General features: G+C 39.1%; 1 protein-coding gene across 9 annotated transcripts in view; it reads right to left on the bottom strand.

Moving 5' to 3' along the window:
- LOC144527342 (RNA-binding protein Musashi homolog 2) overlaps positions 1–23,962 on the bottom strand; it is a 246,984-nt gene that overhangs the window by 170,746 nt on the left and 52,276 nt on the right. The gene's annotated exons all lie outside the window — the stretch shown is intronic.

The following is a 23,962-nucleotide window of genomic DNA, read 5'->3' on the forward strand; positions in this document are numbered from 1 at the left end:
ACTGTATTATCTTTTTACACATTCTCCCATATGTCGCATGGACCGCTACAAGAAATCATTCCTACCACAGGCAATAAAACGCTCTAACACTTCATCACTGAGTGTAAGATAAGACTTATATGCATCACAACTGCACTAAGTGCAACTTGCACAATAGGTGCACTTGCATCTTTATTTATACTATTTAAGTAGTTGTACATTTTTATTCCTAACTTGTATATATTTTGAATATTTGTTCTTTCTCCAATTAATTATTTCATGTATTTTGTTTCCTATTATTTCACGTATATTCTGTATGTGTGCTGTGTGTCTGATATTTTGCTGATGTAACACTGTAATTTCCCATTTTTTTGATCAATAAAAAAAAAATTCCATCCATCCATCCATCCATCCATCCATCCATCCATCTACAGTCATGTGAAAAAATTAGGACACCCATGCTAAAGTTGGTTTTATTTCAGTTAGCCTAATAGCTGGTTTGATTTGCATTGAGAGATGATTTTATGGAAAGTACCCCATGCCAGTCTCTAGGTATGGTAAAGGGTATGTGATGACGTGAGGCTATTTTAATTCCAAAGGTCAAGGGAACTTTATCAGGATGCATAGTATCCTGGATCCATGAAATAACTGGCCTTTCAAAATAAACATCTGCCTGCCTCTATGGGAATTTAACATAAGGGTGTACTGACTTATGCCCCTGTATTTTAAGGAAGAACATTTATTTACGATACATTATTCATTCACAAAGAAAATTGGTGTCCTTAAAGATTGGATTTTTCCTTATGTTTTTAATTAAGGCATTAAGATCAATTTGCAAAAGATGATTTTTTAATTCCTCTTTTTAGTCAACTTTAGCATGGGTGTCCTAATTTTTTCACGACTATCTATCTATCTATCTATCTATCTATCTAATCCTTTCCTAGTACCAAATCTATGCTACCAATTGAGAATTTACAGATATAATGGCAAATGATTTTTGATGTACTGCTCTATAATCTTCCTGGCAAACAAAATAAAAGGAGCAGAAAAGGCTGACCGAGACACTTTCAGTCTATGAAAGAGGCTTAACACTGAGAAAAAAGAAGCAACATTCAGCTAGAGCTGAAGTAACCATCTGTCAAGTGCTTTCCAGGTGCACACAGTCTCACAGGCACATAGCCTGCACATATGCACACAGCCTCCCACACATGGGCCCTCTCTTATTACAGTTTTTTTTTTCCTTCTGTGATTTTCCATGTTTTTCTTATTATATTACATTGTTTTACCACAAATTTCAATAAGCCAACTTTTGTGTAAAAAAAAAAGAAGAAAAAAAGATGTGAATGAGAAATTGTAATAGGCCTACGGTACATTTCAGTGGTCTACATTTATTGGCCTGCATTAATAACTCCAATTTAAAAGTGTAAAAGAGAAAAGAGCTCTGCACACAGCATGTACGTACTTCAGGGTTAGAGGTGCTGGCAACTGCAAGATAAAAAACTTAATAAAAAAAGTAACCAAAAGAGTTAGTTTTTTTTAGAGCCCATACACTCAACCCATAAAAATATAAGCATGGATCTTGTATTACACTGACAAGAGCAACACATTTTGCTCAGCACATGTGCAGTGGGCCAAAGGCTTAAATATGCAAACTAGGGGTGGGACAAAATAGCAATACGGCAATATATCGTAATCCTTCTTCGTGCGATATGATAATCAATGCACTGGCGCCAAATATCAAATAAACTTGAACATAAGTTAACTAGCCAAAGAGGTTTTCTAACGTGATAGCGTACAGCAGTCTGAGGAAAATAACAGATGCCCCAGCCACGTTTAAGTCCAAAATCTGGACCTATAGTTGCTCTATAATTCTTTAATTTAATTTACAGACTGAAAAACCTGTGCTGCAGAATTGTGCTGTTTTCTAACAGTTTGGACTTGCAGTGAATAAAGAGAGAAAACCTGCACTTAACCTTTTCAGAGGCATTTTGTAATTATAGTTACTAGTTTGACTGATATCAAGATGTATTATTAAAGGATTGTCTAGCAATATGTTGATTATTGGAGAATTGCTGAATATCATCGGTATTGTGAGCCATGTATAGTGTATCATATTGTGTATTGTAGCGTACCCTGTGATTCACTTCCCTAATGCAAACACAGCATGTGTAGTAATTAGCAATGACATTCAGGTGTACAAAATAGACTTGACCATCTCATAAAATAAATATATATATATATATATATGCAATGCAATATGCAAATGTAATTACAAACAATATACAAAAATACCACTAAGCAATACACACAGGAAGTCTTGTACTACAGGACAAGGTGCGTCTGAATGAGTGAACAGATACCCATCACCATCCTATCACGCTGCCATAAGCATTAGGAGTGTCAGGATTTCAAGTACATATCAAAAATCGATCCTTGATGAGAATGAGCTTTTGATTTCGACTATCAAAACCAAAAAAACAATGTTGGATTCCCCCAGTATTTTTTTCTCTCTCCATACTTGCGCACATCCAAAGAAAAAAACAACAGACACAGCGTAGCTTACCAGCTGGTAGCATGCAGCTAAAGACACAAGGTAATATTAGCTTATCGGTAGCCTGCAGCCTGACTATTCCAGACACCATGGCCACTGCCCGAGTTGAAGATGACGGAGAAACAACAGAACTGTAAAATCTGTCTGCTTCCTTGAAGTCACCAGTGTGGCAACAGTTTGCATTCCCCGTGAGTGAGAGTGACTTATATAAACAAACAAGGGTTAAGCATGTGGGCTCAGAGACTCCATAGTGCCTTCAGGTGCACCTTGTTAAACTAATGGTGCATTCATTTGCGCCTCGTCAACTCTGAAACACTGTTTTTGCAAGTACCCATCTGCCATTTAGTGGCTCTTATTGTGGCATTGCTGTCCCTGTTGAAAAAAATTTTTTAAATCAAAAATGAAAATAGAAACATGACTTTAAAATTGAAAGTCAAATCAAACCGTGGATTTGGTGAATCATGGCACCCTTAACATGCATGTTACCATGGTAACTGTGCCATACTAATGTGCTGAACTCCACGCATGTAAACATGCTAATGTTAGCATGTTAATTGCTCAGATCATGTTAAATGCTAAATGTTAAGACAAATTATACAATGCTAACATGCATTGTAGCATCTAGTTGTCCAGTAATTATCCCCTTAAAGCACGGCTGACAAAGTACACCTGAGGCAGACAGAGAGCAGCTTCGACTTAAAAAAAGCTGTGCCATGTCTGACAAAGTAAAGCTGGGAGTGATGCCCTAAAATGGGCAGTGTACAGAAACATAAACTCTGTTTTTTGGTGTTTTTCTTTTAGCCCTCCTGAAGTATAACTAAGTTGTCTCCATTTTTCATTCATCAAACTATTTTATTTCATGCTGTGTAATGAGCATTACAGGCTCTCAGTGAAGCTTATGGAAGATTATGTTTTTTTTACTTCTACTTTGCAATGTTTGACTGATACTGGTAGACATGCGAAATATCCACTGACCGGTTTAGGGTTATACACTGGCCAAGACCCAGCAGCTGCATCACCCCCCCTTCCTCCCAACATCATGCCTCAGGCCTCAGAGGTTATCAGCTTTGGATGCTGCCTCCGGCAACCCCAGGCCAGACATCTGCTGATAAACTGGCTGTGCGAGTATTTATCAACATCACTCACTTTTATCATTGCCAATCTAGGTAAAAAACAAAAAAAAAACAAGTCAATGTTCATCTCTGTTTGCCTCTCTGCATCAGCTGTTTTGTCCTGCTTCCCTTCTGGGCCACCCAGTCCCTGGTCATTTTTCGGGCTTGTTCCATCAGGCTACAACCAGTCAACTTTTCAGCCTCGTCTTCATACTTTGACATGTCTGCCCAATAGCTAATTGGGATTGCTTGAGTCCCGGTACAACACAATTACCTTCTCTATTTTTCTATCTATGGTGACAACAGTCAAGCCATATAGCTGTATATTCTACCCCTCTATGCCTATGGCTATACCACTTGGTGCAAAATTAAGTTTGTCTTATCGTTATGGATGTTTAATGCATTTAACTAAAGAAAATGTATCAGCTATCCCCTGACTACTTAAAGAACTGCTGTTATGTTGTTCTCATCGTAAACACACAGCAAGTACAATAACTAAATAACCAAGCTGATTGGATGGAATGACTTTGGAATTGCATTTAATTTGACACAGATCATTTTACATTTTAACAAATTTGCTACCATTTTCTTTTTTACCCATATCACACATTACGCTATAATAACCACTAGGGACCAGACAATTTCCTTCACTGCATTTACAGCAACATTAGTCCAGATCATTTGGGTCTGGCTGGTGTAGTATTTTAAAGGTGCTTTTTTTTTTTTTCCCCCAGTAAGACTTCAATTAAAGCTGACAGATTTAAAAATGCACCACTCTTCAACCCAGTTTTTCCTTTAACCCAATTTCAAACATTCAGTTATTTTTGCACATCCCTAAGAGACAGTAAGGAGAGTTATGAGTGTGCATGACTGAGTGCGCGTGTGCTTACACATGAACTATGAGTGCGTGAGGACAGTGCGCGCGAAAGGGCTGCAACAATTACTGCCCTAGTGCATTACCATGGTAATAGAAGGCATGCCGCAGAAACATACAGAGCGGCAGACATAAATGTAAAAAGCTTCTTGTGCACTCTTATCGACACCTGTTAGCAGTTTCAGACAGAACTAAATGACAAATAGGAATAGCATGAACCTTTCTACGAGGTCGTCCTGAAAAATCTCATGTTGCCCGTCACTTACATAATGAAGGCTAGCTCTAAACCATTTGGATATTTACAGAAGTTAGAAGAGGCTGGATTAATGTTGTGACTCTTAAGGCAACCATAATTGCATCTGTACCATCTTCATTTTAATAATAGCACAACTCAAACTGACAACATCTGTCTTTTTTCAGAACTTAAACTCTTCATTTAAAATGCAACTTCAGTGCATCACATTCTGTTCGTTAGCAAACTGAACATTCAAGCCTAAAAACATCTATTCCTTCAACCTTAAAACCATGAGGAAACACGATAACATAGCCCAAATAGCAGAGTTGAGGCTAGTAGCCTACTATAACAATGTGTAAAAAGCATAAAAATTAAAAGAAAAACTGAGTTAGGTCATGTAAATACTGTCCAGAGAGTGCTTAACTCCTTTGTCCATACACCTCAACAATAATATCCTACTCTTAGACTGCAGCAAACACACACAGTTAGACACTCTTAGCAGTTGCTGACATCACAAGGAGTAGCCAGGAAGGATGTGGAGGCTAGAATAGTGGGAGCACAAACCTGACATCTAGTAAATCCCCTGAGCTATTTAAGTTATTCATATCCATCACACAAAATCATACAAGCATTTATATTGCATACTTTAGGCCCAGTCTTTTCACCAAAGAAAGATTTACCGTTCTGTTCTTACACCCTGCATTGCTTTGTAGTGTGGGAAAAGGACCTGATAAGGCAAAAGGCTGTCTTTATATGTTTCAGAGTGGGATGCCACAGTGCAGGCAATTAGGTACTCGAAATGGCGCAGCCTCATTAGGATGTTAAGTTTGAGGTATGTGCTGTCAAATGCCTAAGTCTAATGTTCATGTTGAATATTCAGATTTTTCATAGATGGATTTTGGGCTGCAGCAATCCGCCTAATCATTTTGGTATGGTCTATACCGGGGTGTTTATAAGTGAAGCTCTGCTGAGTCAGAAAGATTGGTGAAAAGTTGGTAACAGCCAAGTAGCGACAAAGAAAATGACTTTGTCAATAATGTAAATGACCAGGACACAAATGACAATCATCTTTCTCCATATGTTAAATTAAATCCCAGTAACTTTAGAGGTGTTTTTTTTTGGCAAACCTTCATAGACAGAGACGGAAACAAAAAATGAAAGCACCCCTCCGACTCACAAAGCAACAAAACAAACTTGGGACATATCTTTTTAGGCTACGCCACGCAGGTAAGTCAAGACGAAGTCACTCAAGACCAGGCTGATGCACTTTGACTCTAATCTATTGTCTGATTTGCATGTATTATGTCTTTCCTCTCCTTCTCACCCAGTGTAAACAATGCACCTCATTGCAAATCCTTTATAATATGGTGCTCCTGGTTTAAGTGTGCTATGAAAGCGAGGGCTGCTACGAGTGCTGAGGAAGTTGAAAAAGATAAGCCTGTAGCTAATATTGCAGCATACAATATTATTATTATTTGTGGAAATGTTAGGATTTTTACCTGTGGCAGCAAACTAAATTCAAAGAGCCTCTGTGTGGCACCTACAAAAAAGCTATTAGTGTTTTGAACACGCATGCAGAACAGAAACTGCAAAGACAAAGCGTGAATGTTATCAACTCCCCAAGTGGGATATAAGAGAAAGAAATGTGTGACATATTTATGCAAATTTTACACACACTCCAGCTCTAATGATATATGTTGTCTTTTTTTAAATCTATTCAGAAATGCATGGCAGTGATAGACACAGGGTGACAAAGACATTTTATGATTTTACTGGAGGACGAAAATGTTCCTTATTAGATTACAGATCAATGTCGCATTTTTTTCAAAGCCTTCTTTCTCCAACATCAAACTCACATATCCTTCAGCTCTTCCGTGTGGGTAAAGGTTTATTTTTACTATGCCTTACTATGACGAAGGCTGTTTTCACACATTAAATTGGTCATTATCAAATTTAAAAACATCCATCAAATGGATGATTTGCTGCTTGCAAATATTCTAACATTTAGGGGGATATGTGCCAAGCGTGGCGCAAATTACAATCAGAAGAGCAAAATGTTGCATCTCCTCAATTTTTAAATTTAGCGGGGCATTTATTCAGACTGCAGATGTAAATGAGCCCAGCCTCAGTTCACCTGATTTGCATAAAGTGCCTGTTTTGACGTGTATTGCACATGTCTGAAAAGCAGTGGAGCACAAAACTAAAGGTTTCTGCTGCTGAACTTGGAATATTAAGTGAAGAAAGACACTTTTGGAACTGTAAATGTATATACTGTACATCCCACAAGAAGAAGGCTATCCGAGAGCAAATATTAGTTAAAATAGCTAAAATGTCATAACGTCAACAAAACGATCAGTGATGGAATGAGTTACGAAAAAACCTTTCTTGGAAACTTATAATAATATCTTTAAAATAATAACAGTCTACTTAATAAGTAGCTCCCTTAATCATATCACACTGGACTGGAGCTGCTGTGAACCAGTAAAAGTCAGTAAAAACCCAAGCATGAGGTCAACGGGGGAAACAGGGAGGTAAAGCTGTGTGGAAAATAACAGATTGTCTTTTTGTGTTGTGGTGATGAATGGAGAGCTGCAGCAAAGTAACTGTGAAAGCATCTTTTCATTTTAATTTCTCTGTCCATCTCTCTCCCTCACTATTTGGTCCTGGCTATAGTCTCTTACCTCCTTGAGCTTACAATAAAACAACTGCTTTTGCTGATTTCTTTCGCAGCAGTGGTCAGTCTGCAGTGATGTATCAGGCATAGTGGCTATTTGTATTAATGTCTTTTTCCTCCTCCTCTGAATTGCATCTGTGAACAGGAACGCCTTAAAATGCATATTGCATGAAACCCAAACACATTTTCACCTGGTCCGTGTTTTTTCCATTTGACCTGTGCCAATCCTCGAACCAGTAAATTAGGACAAATGCAATTTGACTGTTTAGGGCCTTTAAAAAAGCAGCAAATCCTTAGTATCCTAAGAGAAAAATCACAGACCAATTTTACAATGATGAATAAATACTTGAGCATTTTAAAATCGTTATCAAGGCATCTTCATAGTTAAAGAGCGATAAGTGGCCATACACGGAAATTAAGAATTATTCATGTTAAATTGTAATGTTAGAAGATCAACAAACCCTAAATGAAAAGTTGCAACAACAAGCTTGGATCTAATGACCTTTGGCCCAATGAGCGCATGTCTTAAAAGTTCAGAAAAACTAACTAACTAAATCATGAAGGCCATGTGGGTGCTGGGTGAGCTGTAGCCAGTTTTCCATTTCCTGAATGTCAACAATTGGGTCATAGATGAATGGCATATATTTTGTGATTTTTTTTTTCTCCAAAATATAATGCCAAATGTTGGACTACAGTATTTCTTAATTTGCAAGTATCAACAGTAAGGCGTCAATAATCTTTAAATTGTAAATAAAATTGTTAAATCAGAGCTAAACAATTACAAATCAAAATCCGTTAACCTTTCAAGTTCATGCGTTCGGAATTGTTTTTTTACTACAGGACACCGTACACGTATACATTTAACATTATATACATGTAACATAAATAAATGAACATTATATAAAATATTATATAAAAATAAACTTATAAATAAGAGCATACCATACTTCTTCCTTGCTCCCACTGTTCTTACCTCAACTCTTTCTTTATACTCTCAGCAGAGCTTTTCATTCTATCATACTCCTCATTAACTGTTAACTGTTCCTTACTGCAAATTTGTTGTTAGTGGATCTTTCAGTCCCTTCTCCAATGCGCACGCACACACACACACACTCGCTGAGATCACACATCCAGCTATGATTACAAGGTGTAAGCCTTTATCATGGCCGCCACCTCTCACACATACAGGTTCACAAACAGCTGTAAACACAGAGCCCTAGACAGGGAGGAAGCCGACAGGGGATTTCGATGTCATTTCTCATACCTAAAAATAATGGGACAGATAGGAAAAGCCATCGCACTTTGTTGTATAAGCCACAATTGTTATCGTTCTAGCAAGGGGATATAATTACTGGCATTCAGATCCCGTCAGTGGCCTCGTTCATAAGCAACCAGAAAGCACCAGAAAGCATCTGTCAATGCAATGTAGTATGATCAAAGGCCTAGACGTTGTGCAGGCGCAGGAACACACACACACACACACACACACACACACACACACACACAGAGAAAACATGGCCAGTCCAGGTAAACACTGCCTCTGCTCATTTGCATCACTGCAGCTGACTCACAAAGAGAAAACACAGTCAATAAACAACAAACAATAGCACAATCACTTTTGCTTTGGAGGGCGTTCTGCACACGATAGAAAATGGAAGCAAAGCACAAGATAGTGAAGCAGGATTAGATCATCAGAGAGAGAAAGAGGGAAAGCTGAGCGATTAGCAGCAGTGGTGTCTTTGTCTAGCTACAAGTTGAGGATGAGGGGCACTGTCTGGACCGGTTCCACTCCCCTGCATGCCCTTTTAAAAAGTGGTCCAATCTCAGCTCTAGTGTGCATAAATAGATCAGTAATTGCTTATTACAATACAATTAGGGCAAAGAAGATGAGAGAAGGAAAGATGCTTAGTGCAAATGTGGAGTGACAGGCCCAAGCACCCAGACCCAGGATTACAGTACCCATTTGCACACGGATGAGCGCAATAGGAGGGAGAGACAAAGAGGAAGACAGAGTGAAGAGATGGAGGGAGAGTGCAAGAGAGAGAGAGAGAGAGAGAGAGAGAGAGAGAGAGAGAGAGAGAGAGAGAGGAGTTGGGGGTGGGGAAAGGCTGTCAAGCACAGGGCAGAAGCTAATGACAACTCTGGCTTCAACTTGCACAGACGTCTTTGAAGCCCGGCTCTGATCAGAGCTGTGATTGCCACCGCTGCAGGGCCACCACTCCTATATTAACCTACACTAACAGCTATTCAGTGAAAGTCACAGGCCCTTTCAAAAACTGACTTCTGCTAGAGCTAGCCATCTGTGGAATGGCCTTGTGAGACGGCCAAGATGTAAGTAAGGGACACGCATGTAAGGGACACTGTTTGCATATGGCCTTGCTATAACAGTGACAGTCTTGCTGAACATGGGGCCGGTTAGAGTTGATTAGCTGCACTTCCCTCCTCAACCTACTACAGTTATGAAGATTGATAGAAGCAGCTTAGAGCTGATTATAGGGCCCTGGAGATGCATGGGCCCATACCCAAACAGCACATTCACACTGCATTCGCAATGAGCACAGCATGCGTTCGCTAGACACAGGCCAGGCATTAAGCAAACGTAGCAGCAATAAGAGGCAAATAAGAGAAATGGACAATGCCAGAAGTGCTCTTAAGAGCTTTTTTGGAAATATGAATATTATGCTAATTACATGCATGCTAGTGGCCAAATCTGAGACATTTGAGCAAGCACATTATATATATTAACACATTTTCCAGAGAATATATTGTGAACATGACTGGATATCTAAAACTCACTCCAGGGATATGAGACACAGCATGCCTTCCTGTAGCCGTGAAGGTCTATTTAGTATGCAGGACACAGAAATTAATATTGTTTTGACATGAGTCAGTTGTGCTTTGAAATACAAAACAAAAATAGTGGAAATCCATAAAACTCTTGAATAGTACAAATGGCAACAAAAATGTGATTTAGTAACAACATCGCTGTCATTTGTCAGTAACCTTTAAAGTTTCTATCCCTTACGTAATAAAAATCCCAAATCAAAAGTTTCATAAACAAAATGGTTGTTTTTTCTACAATTATCAAGAGTCTTACTTAAAGGCATCCTGTGGAGTTTTTGACCAATAGTATTGCTATTGAGCAATACCGGTTTAACAGTTTGTGGCAATAAGGTGCAAAGAAGCACAGCAAGGTGCCAGCAAAGGCAGAAAAGAATAAGATTGCTAGCCAGTCAAAAAGGGTATAGGATTTTTATGTGGAAGGAAATGCACTCAACACGTTTCATAGACCTCACATGCAATGCATTTAGGTGAGGGCAGAAGCTCACTAGCTCAAAATGACATAAATATTAAGTCAGTAATGCAAACCATTTTATCTTTTCCTTTTTCATTATGAGTTACATTTTTATTTTTTATTCATAAAACCTTTTTATCAAATATGTAATTATATGGAATGACCATTGGGAAAATATGTGGACCTGAACAAACTAATCCTGCTGACCTTTTACAACCTTCTGCTGAGGGCTGAGCAGTTCTCAAGCAATGATTGACTCACTGACATTATTTGATCCTCCCTTCAGTCCAGCATGGCACATACAGGAGACAGGGTCAGGACCCTGTAGTCACTTTTAACAGCTATATTTGGGATTGGGCTTTGTTCTTTACACTCTAGCGCCTCCAAGTCTACTTTAAGTCTCTGCTACCCTCTCTCTGTCTCTGGACTTACACCAGGTTGCAGGTCCTCCAGCTTTGTTGCGTTTTTCTACTGTATACTTTTATCAAGTCAAGATCATTTGATTTGAATGGGCCAGTTTCACATTCAGTGTGTTAGTATTCTTTACACATGCATTGCAGTGCATTGTATAAGGAAAGCCTTTGAGAATATCCAATTACAGTATTTATGTAAATTGACATTGGCCCAGTGTTTCAAAACATCATCAGCACCATCGAATGTTTTCATTCAGAAGCACTAAATGTGAACATCTACAAATTGGACTATGATTATCACAAAGCCATTTATAGTCTCAATATCCATTTGACACTGGACAATAGAGAGTACTAGAAAACATTACAAAGGAAACAGCTAGTGACCGTGGTTGTGCAACAGAAACATTTTCTCCATAGTAAATAATCTCTCTGCCTCAGCGGTTTGAGTGGCAGTCTTTTCAATAAGTTGATGTTCTCTTGCATGACCCCTGACACTGATACCAAATGTTAATTTTTGTAACAAGACCCCAGTCTTAGTACTGACAGTACTAGAGGGGAAAACAAATGAGATTTTAACTTCCAATTACAATAATCGCTTTTTGTGTCAGGCCCTCCAACTACGCACCTTAACCCCCCCCCTCCCACACACACACACACACACACACACACACACACACAGGAAAATAATGCAGCTAATCATCCTGGAACCATCATCTCTGGAAATGTGGGTGACATGATAACAAAATGAGGAGGCGATAAACAGGAGAAGGCCACATAAAGGCAGAATAATATGCTAGTTTCACATACTGTATAACACACACATGCAGCTGCAGGTAACCCTGAAATGCACCCTCTCCGTTGTCCATCTCAATTTCCCTCTTTAGTCCTCTCATTGTCATTAATATATATTTTTTGGTGTTGCTGAACGAACAAACAATGATAATATCAATTATTTTGCCAAAAATTGTGATTCGGTTTTTAATTTTTTTAATCAAGATTTAGTTTGATTTGAGAATAAACGTTTTACTTACGGTTACTGATCTTTGTAAAAAAATCTATTTGTAGGATGAATGAAATCTCTCCCTTTAAGTTGATCAAATCCCGCATCCATCCGCTACGTACTGTATGCTTTCCATTCATATTGCTTTCAAACCATGGTCTGGCCTTTCTTCTAATTTACAACTCAGAGGGCTGTGCAATAGTGCATGGCTGGTTACATGGAAAGATGAGAGCATGAACAATGACATCCAGAGGACATATTAGTGGAGCAGAACACACAGCTCGTTGAATATATTGACATTGTTCTCTTGACTCTTGACTATCATTTAATTCCTCCAGGACTGCCTGTTTTTACTAGCTTCATACATCAGGTTGCCACGGGAGCAACATCCTAACCCTAAACACAAGACTCAGAAAATGAATCAGTAACTATTCTGATAATTGAGTCACTTTTCAAGCTAAAATGCAACACTTTGATAGTACCAGCATCTTGAATGTGCTTCTCTATTTTATATCCTTGTAAACTGAATATCGTTGTTTGGAGCAGACAAAACAAGCCATTTGAATATGTCACCTTGGCCTCTGAGAAATTGTTATTGTGTTCATTATTCACAAATCTCTATCATTTTAGAGACAAAAACATTAATTGATTGATTGATGAATCGATTAGTTGGGAAAATAACTGGCAAATTAATCAATGATGAAAATAATCGCTAGTCGCAGCCCTAATTAATTATGTAACCATGTAAATGGTTTAAGCACACTTTTACTCACAATGGCAGCAGATACATTGTTGTCTAAATATAAATGCAGCCACATATGACTAACTGAATGCAACCTTGTTATTCATTTATAAGTAAAACAAACTCCAGGCAACTGCCAAGATGATGGAAACACAATTCATTCTACTACAAAGTTAATTATGCGGTTCATTGTGTTCCAAAAATAAACTGTAAGTGTGCATCATTATGCATGGCTACCAAGGTCATCAGGCATTCAGTATCTTCAGACACACAAATTCAACTTTCCGTTAGTGGCGTCTAGGGTGTTACACTTTACTGCTTACCTCCAGGACCAGAATGCCAGTTTTCCTGATGGAGGAAGCTGGTCAGCACTCTGGTTTCTGTTTATTATGTACACTTTTAATTAGGGTTGGGCATCGTTTGGAATTTAACAATTCTGATTCCAATTCCGATTCTTCCTTTCAATTCTGGTTCTTATCAATTCTCGATTCCAATTCTTTGAGGGGTGGAGTTGAAACGGGTCTCATGCTTATTTCACAAATAAGAGGAAAGTTTTATTTTGATTCAATGGTGGGTTGCAGACTAGAGCGCTGCTTACTGTGCTCCATGGCACAAGTGCCTGGCCGCTACGGAAACTAAAACTTGCGCATGTTAAATTTGGAACCCACGACCAGATTTGAAACCAAATCCTCCAAACGATTCCAATAAAGAAACGATTCTACTGGAATCATAATTTTTGAAATGATTCCAAGTAGGAATCGGTTCTCGATGCCCAACCCTAGTTTTAATCTATTGGCTATTAGGGCTATCTGTTTATATTCACATGTTAACTGAATACCATACAGTTATTTCATACAACTTCTTATATTTATCATGCATAATTAAAAATCTGGAAAATTTCACTTCTGAGCTTTCATTTTCTCAAAGGCAGAGCAGGATACCCAGGGCTCGGTTTACACCTATAGCCATTTCTAGCCAAATTTTCATGCCATGGGACCTTTAATAAAAACTTCCAGCATACTGTATTAATCTGCTCAAGTACTGGACACCTCTCATGGCCTTCTAACAGAATAGTTTTTGTGCCTAAACCTAAGTAAACTGTGACCGTTTCACAACGTTAGCGACGTGTTTAGAACTGAGGCCGTTACGTTTAGATATGAGGACAGTAAACGCTCCTGTGGGTCGTATACCCTCCCACCGCTAGGGGCACTGGTTTATAAAACACACCTATTATTCGTGTAAGGGTAGGAATAAACTACCTATATGGTCTGGAGGACTTGTTGAATGACAATTACTGTATGGCTCAACAAGAACAGGTATGAATACCGTAACCAGAGAAGCTATGGGAGGACAAGTAGACAGTTAATGACAGCATTGCAGTCATAACAGCAGCACTTCCAGGACTTCCATTGTTGTGCTCTGTCAATGCATTTTTGACAGTGTTTTAAGGCACCCTGGCAATGGTTGTGGTCGACTTAATTGATGTAATTAATGTTCATCATGTTGAGTGTTTGCTGAACAACTTCTAAACCCCGAGCCTCTCAGCTCCTTTCAGAAGGGGAATTGGGCGAGCATGAAGCAGTCAAGTTTTTTGTCATGCTTCACAGGAACCTAGAGTGGAATAATTCTCAGCTCTTAAGCATGCTTAGAAGAGCTCAGCAGGCTCAGGGCTCAACTAAGTCATTCTTCATAGCGTGGATAGCTCCCAGGCAATCCTGGCCAGCCAGCGTCCAGTTACCTGGACACACATTCACTCACCCCACAATACACAATCATTTAGAGGCAGGTGATGCATGGTAGAGCAAGCACAGTGATCCTGACTAGATGTCATGTAAAAGGGGACTGTTTACACTGTTGCACTGTGGCTGTCTGAGTGTGGCGATGCTGCAGTGCCATGTACTTTCCTTGATGCACCTAGGTAGTGTGGTCTGGAGGTAGTTGGAGTAAAGCATAATAGAAAGAGATATAGGAAAGCTGAGAGAAAGAGAAGGGAGTACATTTTTACTTTGTGTAATAAAGGATACTTTGTTCTCTCATCTTTGGAATTATATAAACCGCTCATGGCTAGTGGAAGTCTCAGCTGCGGTGAAAATAGGCCCCAACTGCCTCACTCGCTAACAATCTACTTCACATCTCCAAATCTTCCATCTCTGCCCCTGAGCGGTGGCAGAAACAAACAAAAACCTCCTGCTCTCCACTCTTTGTCTATATTTCATTTCCTCTGAGGAAGAGGGCTCTCTTAAAATATTCAGCCACTTTAAAGTGGCATGTCATACTGACCAGGCTATTTTCTTTGATGAGCTCTAGTCCTAATCCTTCAATGATACATCTTCTTCTAACTCCATCACTCAAGTGAGGTACCCTACAGAATAGTTATTGGTTAAAGATTCTGTGGGGGGAAAAAAAGGAATTGCTGGGTTTCCAAGCAGCTCTTACACATCAGGCGTATAAATGAAGCTGTGTGACACTATGGTCAAATGGATTTCTGCACACCCTTAACATGCTGCTGGGCTACAATCTGAGCCCCCAGCCTTGGCTCAGCCCACCTGCCCCACCTACAGTGTAATTCACTCTCCAGCTAAAGCTGGGTAGTAGGCCTGACCCCCACAGCTCTGCCCGTCACTTACTGCTGACCTCCAGCAAGGTGCCAATGAAACATGTCCATTGAGTGGTGAGCAGAACAAACTGCCTCACCTGGCTCCTGCTGACAGCTCAGCATTTTAAAGAGCAGTAACATATCAACACCGGTTGATAGCCGCACAGCCAGGGCGCCTTGCCTCCGGCCTGAGAAATGCACTGCAGCAAAAGCCTGCACTGTGAGGACGAGGGGGGTTAATTTTGATACTGAAATGTATTAAAACAGTCAAAATACCAATTTACTGACAAATTTGGATGTGATGAACAAAAGACAGACAGAATATTCAACAATGGTGCAAAGAGACATTTTGGAAAAACTATATGTGAGAAAAAATTGAACTGGAACTGTCTCGTGGATACTTACTAGCTGCAAATGATGCATACTTCTGCAAACGATGCATACTTCTTCCATTTAAAATCTTACTATTATTGTTCAATGTACCGTAAACATTTTCCAGCAAGTAAACATATTAGGGCCTGGAAATCTATTGCTCAAGACACCAAGTCACCAATCTGAGAATATCTATTTGTTCTGGCTAGCATATTAGCTTACAGTTGTCGGTAACACTTTATAATAACCATCACTAATATATGGTAAATAGATCAAATCAAACTTAAGGTCATAGTTATTTTACTGTTAACAAACAATAAAATATTTAAAAATGTTTACTAATTATGCTATACTAATGCTATAAAATGTTATTTTAGCAGTTGATTGCACATCCTAACATTTTATTTACATTGTAGAGGTTAAGCCCAAGCTTTACGCCCCTGATGTGCTGTTTCACGGGTAGAGTAATTGACACACTATCTTTTTGGATCAATGAAAGTCCAAGTCATATTTGCAGTTAAAAGTCCTATGACATGCTGCTTTTTGGATGCTTTTATATAGATCTTAGTGGGTCCCTAATACTGTATCTGACGTCTCTTTCCCGAAATTCAGCCTTGCAGAATTACAGCCATTAGAGCCAGTCCCATAATGAGCTTTCCTTAGGATGTGCCATTTCTGTGTCTGTAGCTTTAAATGCTATTGAGGAGGAGAGAGGGGGGGCAAGGTGGAGGGTGGGGGTGTGGCCTAACTGCCATGCTATTTGCATGCCCAAAAAACGGCGTAATGCGTTGTTATCAACTGGTATTGCTAACAATAGCTAACCAGGCTAGAGCTAATGAAAACAATGAAAATCCGACTTTTAAATGGAACGCATTCAACTCGGGTATGACGTCATTCCCAGTTCTGGCTTCCGAGTTTCAAGGTAAATAGAACGCGGCATCTCTCTTTCTCATGGGCGGGCCAAATTCTCTGGGCGGGCAAAGCAGAGAAAGGGGAGGTAACCTTTCCCCTTATGACATCATAAAGGGGATTCCAGATCGGCCCATCTGAGTTTTCATTTTCTCAAAGGCAGAGCAGGATACCCAGGGCTCGGTTTACACCCATCGCCATTTCTAGCCACTGGGGGACCATAGGCAGGCTGGGGGAACTCAAATTAATGGTAAAAAACCTCAAAGTGAAATGTCATGCCATGGGACCTTGAAAACCATTGGTTCCATTTATTTCCTTCTCATCTTCTTTGGTTTTCCAGACAAACTACGGCGTGTGTGTGTGTGTGTGTGTGTGTGTGTGTGTGTGTGTGTGTGCTTCCGGCTTGCACCTGAGAAACCAAAGATTGGTTCCTATTTATACCAAGGGCACAAATAGGCTCTTACATACATGATTACCAAATGATTTGGAGATCATTTGTAAACCATTAATTAACATTATTTGGATGGCATTTATAAAGTTGCAACTGATGATTATAATACCTTGTTAATGGTTTATAAATACTTTGTAAAGCATCTAAAAACATGATTTAGTCTATCAGTGTACAAATAATCAAATAATCATCACTTTTATTGCTCGTTAAAAAAAACTGAATGGGGACAATTTGATGTTATTTTATGCTTTATAAACCACTTGTTAATCATTAACTAGTTATTTTACGCATTAGGTGCAACTTTATAATAGCATCCAAATAATGTTTATAGGTGGTTTACAAAACAATTTACCATTGACAAAGTATTAACTATCTAAACTAATGTTATACAACACTAAAGTAATGAAACAATTATATTATAACAAATTATAACATTACGAATGATTTGTAAACATTATAAATCATCATTGCATGGTTTGTTAACAGTAAAATAACTATTAGATCTTAGATCTAACCACTTTTCTCACCAGGCATGTACTATAAGCTGGGAGCAGCTGCCCATGGTTTAACAGGAGCCCAGCATTAACAACCCTTTCACATAACCAGGAATCTAATTTCAAAAATATTGCAAAATAGAGCTTTGAATTGGTGTAGTGACTTTGTGATAAAATATTCAGGATAAGTGCATAATCCAACTACTAAAGTAAGATTTTATTTGTAAAAATAAGAATTATTTGTAAAAATAAGAATTTGTCTTATTTTTACATAAGAAAAATACTGCTTTTCTGTGTGTAAAAAGAGAGACTTCTCTGACATTTGAAAAAATTAAGATTATATGAACAACAGGCTATAGTAATCAACATAATTCAGAGAAATGTACAAAAATCTGCATGCTTCAACTAAGAATATTACGGAAATAGAACAAGACAGATTCTCTCCTCTGAGTGTTTCAGTCATTACAATTATAACAGCTACTGTGCATTTTTTTCTACAGAGCTGAGATCCAGGAATATTTAAACAAATGAGAATAAAGCCCACCAATTTTACGGGGTCATAAAAGCTTATTAGAGCTTTAGCACAGCGTCCCTCTGATCCTTTGCTCTTTCGCTACCTTTGCTTTCCAATTCAGTGAGAAAAATGAGCCTTTTTGTCCTGCAAATATGTTGACCTTCATAAAATGGAGCCACAGTAACTGCAACACTTCCAAAGATTCAACTATTGTTATTGTTAAATATACTGTTTTTTGGCACCTCTTTCGCTCCCTGTCTGTGTTCTCTCAGCTGTGCAGTGCAACGTCATTTACATAAAACGCACGTGATTGAACACAGCACACAACCGGAGGACCGAGGCAGACTAATAACAGTCCATTCTGCATCTGACAGCTCTCTCTCCGTCAGGTCAAACTCTGGATGTAGTCTAGTGTCTGACTCGGCTTGTACCCACAAAACAGCAACACCATCGTCAACAATTCGGAGCGTGAGAAATAGGAGGTGCGGGGAGAGTGTGTCAGATTAGAGTCCATTGCATGAGTCTCACGCTCACTGCTGGAGATTTGGCCCTGGGCCCATGTTCCAGATTTGGGAGAGTTCCAGGTGTTACTCAGCACAGTTGTCCAGGTTAACAATTCTGCTTCATGAGTCAGGCTTTTTCTCTTGCTTCTCTCACAACGAGCAAAACCTATTCAAAGACAATCACAGATATAAAGATATAATATAATGTAATATTTCTGCATTAAAATGTCTAAAAGCAACTATACCTGTGTTAAATATATTTTTTTTGATATGTCCAACAATGTTCAAACCTAGAGAATTCTGCAATTTGAATCAATGACACGGAGCGGGCCATTTGGTTGCCTGTCGATGGCGTCATATAACCTTTGACCCCTCTAGCTGCTGACTTCTGTCAAAACATGGGAAACACCAGATGATACATTTGAGAGTAAGTTCGAGAGGAACACAGCCACAGTTAGCCCCCAGCAAGCGACTACAGCAACCCGAACCCAGCCAGCACCAACCCAGGTCCTAACGGCAATAACAGAAAGTGTAATGATCCTTTGGGGAACAGACCATATCAGACCCCAGGCACTCGCGCCCGTGTCTGACCGATATCGAACTGCAACAACGGGCATCCGGACGTCTCCGACCCGTCCCTGAGATCCCTGTCTACGTCTCCTGGAAGTAACGTTACAACAAACCCCTTTCCCCCCGGTGCTGAAAACATCCGATAGGGGACACTGACGTGAAATATATTATGATATTGTGGTTTTATGCTGAACGTCACAAAACCTAAAGAGCTGATTGTGGACTTTGGCAGGAAACAGCAGAGGATCTACCATCCACTCAGGATCAGCGGGGCTCAGGTGGAGAGGGTGGACAGCTTTAAATATCTTGGGGTTCATATCAATCAGGACCTAACATGGTCGCTCCACATCACCTCCCAAGTGAAGGAGGCCCATCAGCGTCTCCACCGTCTCAGACGCCTGAGAGACTTTAAGCTGGCCAATTATTAAATTTTTACTGTAAATGCATATTGGTTCCATATATCTGTTATTGGTTTCATTAACTACTAATAATCGGTATCGGCCTTGAAAAACTAGTATTGGTCGATCCCTACTTTAAGCTTCCCGTCAGGGTGCTCAGAAACTTCTACACCTGCACCATAGAGAGCATCCTGTCTGGGAGCATCACCACCTGGATGGGCAGTAGCACCCAAAAAAACCTGCCTGACCCTTAGGAGGGTGGTCCGCTCAGCTGAGCGGATCATTAGAGCTCCTCTCCCCAATATGCAGGACATTTCCAATATGCAGGACATTCACATCAGGCGCTGCAAGGCTAAGGACACAAAGATTCTCAGGGAGCCCAGTCACCCCAGCAACTCACTGTTCTCTCTGCTGCCATCAGGGAGGCGTTATCGCTGCCTGAGAACAAACTCAGAGAAGATGAGGAGGAGCTTCTTCCCACAGGCTGTCCGTCTGCTCAATGAGAACTGTGGCTAGCGCCCCAAACCACCACTGCATTTGCTATTATCTTACTTATTTTTACGAATATTATGGTTATTGTTTTTATTGAGCCGGAACAGATACAAAAAGAATTTCACTGCACATTTTACTGTGCATGATTGTGTATGTGACAGATCAATTTGAATTAGAATTTTTGCTGCTGGCTAATGTTAGCTTGTTTGCTCATGAACCGGTCAGCTACTACCACAAATGGAATCTATGTAATTAGGTGGGAAACACTGCCGCTATTTCACTAGAATGACATGACATGATTAAACTTTCTAAACGTCACGTGAATAAAACCTTAATAGATTAACTCGTCCATGAACAGATACATTTTTATCACCAATGGTGGTTAACAATGAAGACAACAACAACAACGCCCATGATCCCACGCAACTTTACAACACCAAAGTCCCTGTTTACATCCATGGATTTCGATTAAGAGACCACTAGCAGCAGAAAATTACATATTTGGAAAGAGGTTAGTATGGCTAGAAAATTGTCTAATATGTAATCTATCCAGCAGGTAGTGAGAATTGACGTGCACACACACACACACACACACACACACACACACACACACACACACACACACAGTTCAGAGGAACGTCAGTCAATGTTTTCATAATTATTTATCCATTGTTTGCATTAAAAACATCGACCTCAGGTTATCTGCATAAAGTTTTAAAGAAAGAATTGGTGATCATCTTAAAAAATAAGCTCATGTCTCACTGGCTCACTTACAGTATTTCATTTCCAAAGGAGTCTATTTAATGAATTTCATTTCCTTGTGCATACGAAATGTGATAATAAACGTGAAATTCATTACAGATTACCGGTATTACATTACTGTCAGGTAACAGTGGCAGAAGATGTATGCCATTGTTAACCCATTCATTTTGAAACTGACATTTTTGTACTTTACAATGATGGTGGTATATCAAGAAAATATAATATACATATAAAAATGTGTATATATGTACATTATCATTTCTTGATATTCCACTATCATTATAAAGCACAAAATTGTAAGCTGCATAATGCATGGGTTAACAATAGCATATACATGTCACAAATGTCACTTTTGAGTGACAGTGTCTCCCTGTGTCCTTCAAAACCTCCCACAATGACAATAACATTGCATAGCCTAGAGGAAATACATTTTCTCACAATAATAATAATAATAGTAAACTTGTCTTTAAAAGGAACTAATATGTCAACTAGACTACTCACTATGGAGCCGTTTCCCTATGAGTGGGTCCCTGCTTTGTTCATCTCTTGCACGCGCATTGGGGATGCATGGGGCTGTACAGGGACGCATACACATAACTTTTATTTGTTTACAAGAAAACTCCACAGGGCCCCTTTAATGCACTCTTGTTTTTGAAGGCAGAAATCTCCGGAGCATGTGCCTTGTGACTTATAGGATAATCAGACTTTTCTGATCCCAAGACACACAAAGGGCAGCCACACTCTAATGTAAAACTGGGCCCAAAATAAGTCTTGCTATAAATTCTTCAGTACAGAACATTTATTGTTCTTTAATTTAAAAAAGATAGCAGCATGCCTGAAGCTAAAAAATAATTGTCAATCACTTTGCTCTAAGCTAAGGTTAGCCTTAGGCTTAATTTGATCATATACATGAGAGGAGGTTAAAATAACACAGCTTTTATACTAAGGCACGGGCTAAGTTTTGCCCTGGGCTTTAATATGTGTAATGTGAAAATGGCTAAAGATCCTGAAGGCAATGCAAGAGAGTACGTTTATCATGTCAACAGCACGTCTCAGAGCTATAACATACTGTTCTAACCTATCTTACATGTGGTTCAGCTTAAGCCTCTGCCATTTCTTGCCAGTCTTGAGATTGGTACATAACAATTACAGGAGAGTTAAAAGCTTCATAAATTTGAGGTAGCATGCTTGAAAGATCAAGTACACTTCCAATATATCACCCTTGTCGCAGGGCATGTGCCAGCTCATCATGCACTAATACAACACACCATGCATGTGTATGGTACTAACAGTCCTACACAACAGTCATTTCTTGTCTGTCTGCACAGTAGCCAACTGTAGGCAGCACAGAGCTGCAGAAAACAGGCTTAGACACACAGTTCTACGTGAAAACCCTTCTTTTCCATGAGCTGATCCTTCTTTGTTCTGCATAAATGCCAATTACATAATTCTCTCTGGCATGCAAATCAGATTAGATGAGGCCATGGCAGATCACCTATACCGCTCGGTCTAGTGCTGCTGCCAAATCTAAGAATAAAACATTTTGGGACACCACATTTCTATGCATTTCACAATTTAATCAGCTTTTTATTCAAGATGCAATAGCCTAAATACCATTCTTAATGTGGAAAAAAAATCATAGTTACAGCATTAATAATTTTCACAAAGTCGCTACGTCTTTCAGATACATGGATGGTACTATTTGTGATGCAGAAGGCCATTTTTGGCATACACGTGGTGGTATTTGATTAAAGAAAACGCAATTTGAAATTTTGATAGTGAAATATCAAGGGTATTATCAAATGCTAGAGATGTCCAGGAGTATACATGACATACTACATCAGGGGAATATTTGTATGCTGAGAAGAGATAGTGACATTCTGCTTGTGGGCACTGATACCCAGAATCATGCTGGGAAAGGGAACCAATGCAAATTAGCAAATCAAAGGAAAGTGACACTTTGCTGTTGGCTGTAGGGAATCATCAGTAAAGTGTGTGTGTGTGTGTGTGTGTGTGTGTGTGTGTGTGTGTGTGTGTATGTGTATAAGGGCGCGTGTGTGTACTTACCATGAATCTTTGTTTCAGCCCAGGGAACTAAAGAGCAGAACAATATGCCTGTATTTATTTATTTATGTACAATATGTATCAGGGTGAGAGTGGACATCAAAGTAGCAAAGGCACCTATTCACCACATATGTATGTGAGAGAGAAGATGCTAAAAAGAACCACTGAAGTAGATCAAGCAAATGACATGCAACAATGTAAGGCTACAGGCTGACTATTAGAATTTGGAATTCATGTTACTTGTTCTGAAAATCTAAATATAACTGTATGCTGTGAAATGTATTATTTGTTTATATATACACTGTGTGTGTGTGTGTGTGTGTGTGTGTGTGTGTGTGTGTGTGTGTGTGTGTGTGTGTATGTATATATATATATATATATATATATATATATATATATATATATATATATATATATATATATATATATATATATACACACACACACATACACACACACACACACATTTTACATAATACAGTACAGTTAGGCTACAGGCACATTCCAGTAAGTATTCAAGCATATATGCTCTAAGTGCACAGGCCAGGCAGCATTATGTATGTTACACTTTGCATTAATAGTTGCAATTCCAGTCCCACATTCCTCCAGGCTCTCTTTTGTTAATGCTATTAAAAAGCACACAAGACCAGTGACATTAATTTGATATGCAGCTTCCATATTAGCACATAAGAATGCTAAAAATATATGTGAGAAAAGTTTCTTAATGTCATAATCTGTGTAATTTCTTCTATTTAAACCACTAACTATAATTTGTATAGAAAGGGTTGTTCCTTTTAGACAATGGGATTTTGCATTTGGAACACATGAGCAACCTTAGGTTTTCTCCTCTATTGGTCCTCAGCCTAAAAATATACCCTATTTTTGTGAGTGTGTTTGAAACGTCCTCAACTCAATTCGTCATGTTGCACATCCAGAGACACACAGCTACATACTGACAATTC

This window comes from Sander vitreus, chromosome 13, assembly GCF_031162955.1.
Source record: "Sander vitreus isolate 19-12246 chromosome 13, sanVit1, whole genome shotgun sequence".
NCBI classification, from domain to species: Eukaryota; Metazoa; Chordata; class Actinopteri; order Perciformes; family Percidae; genus Sander; species Sander vitreus.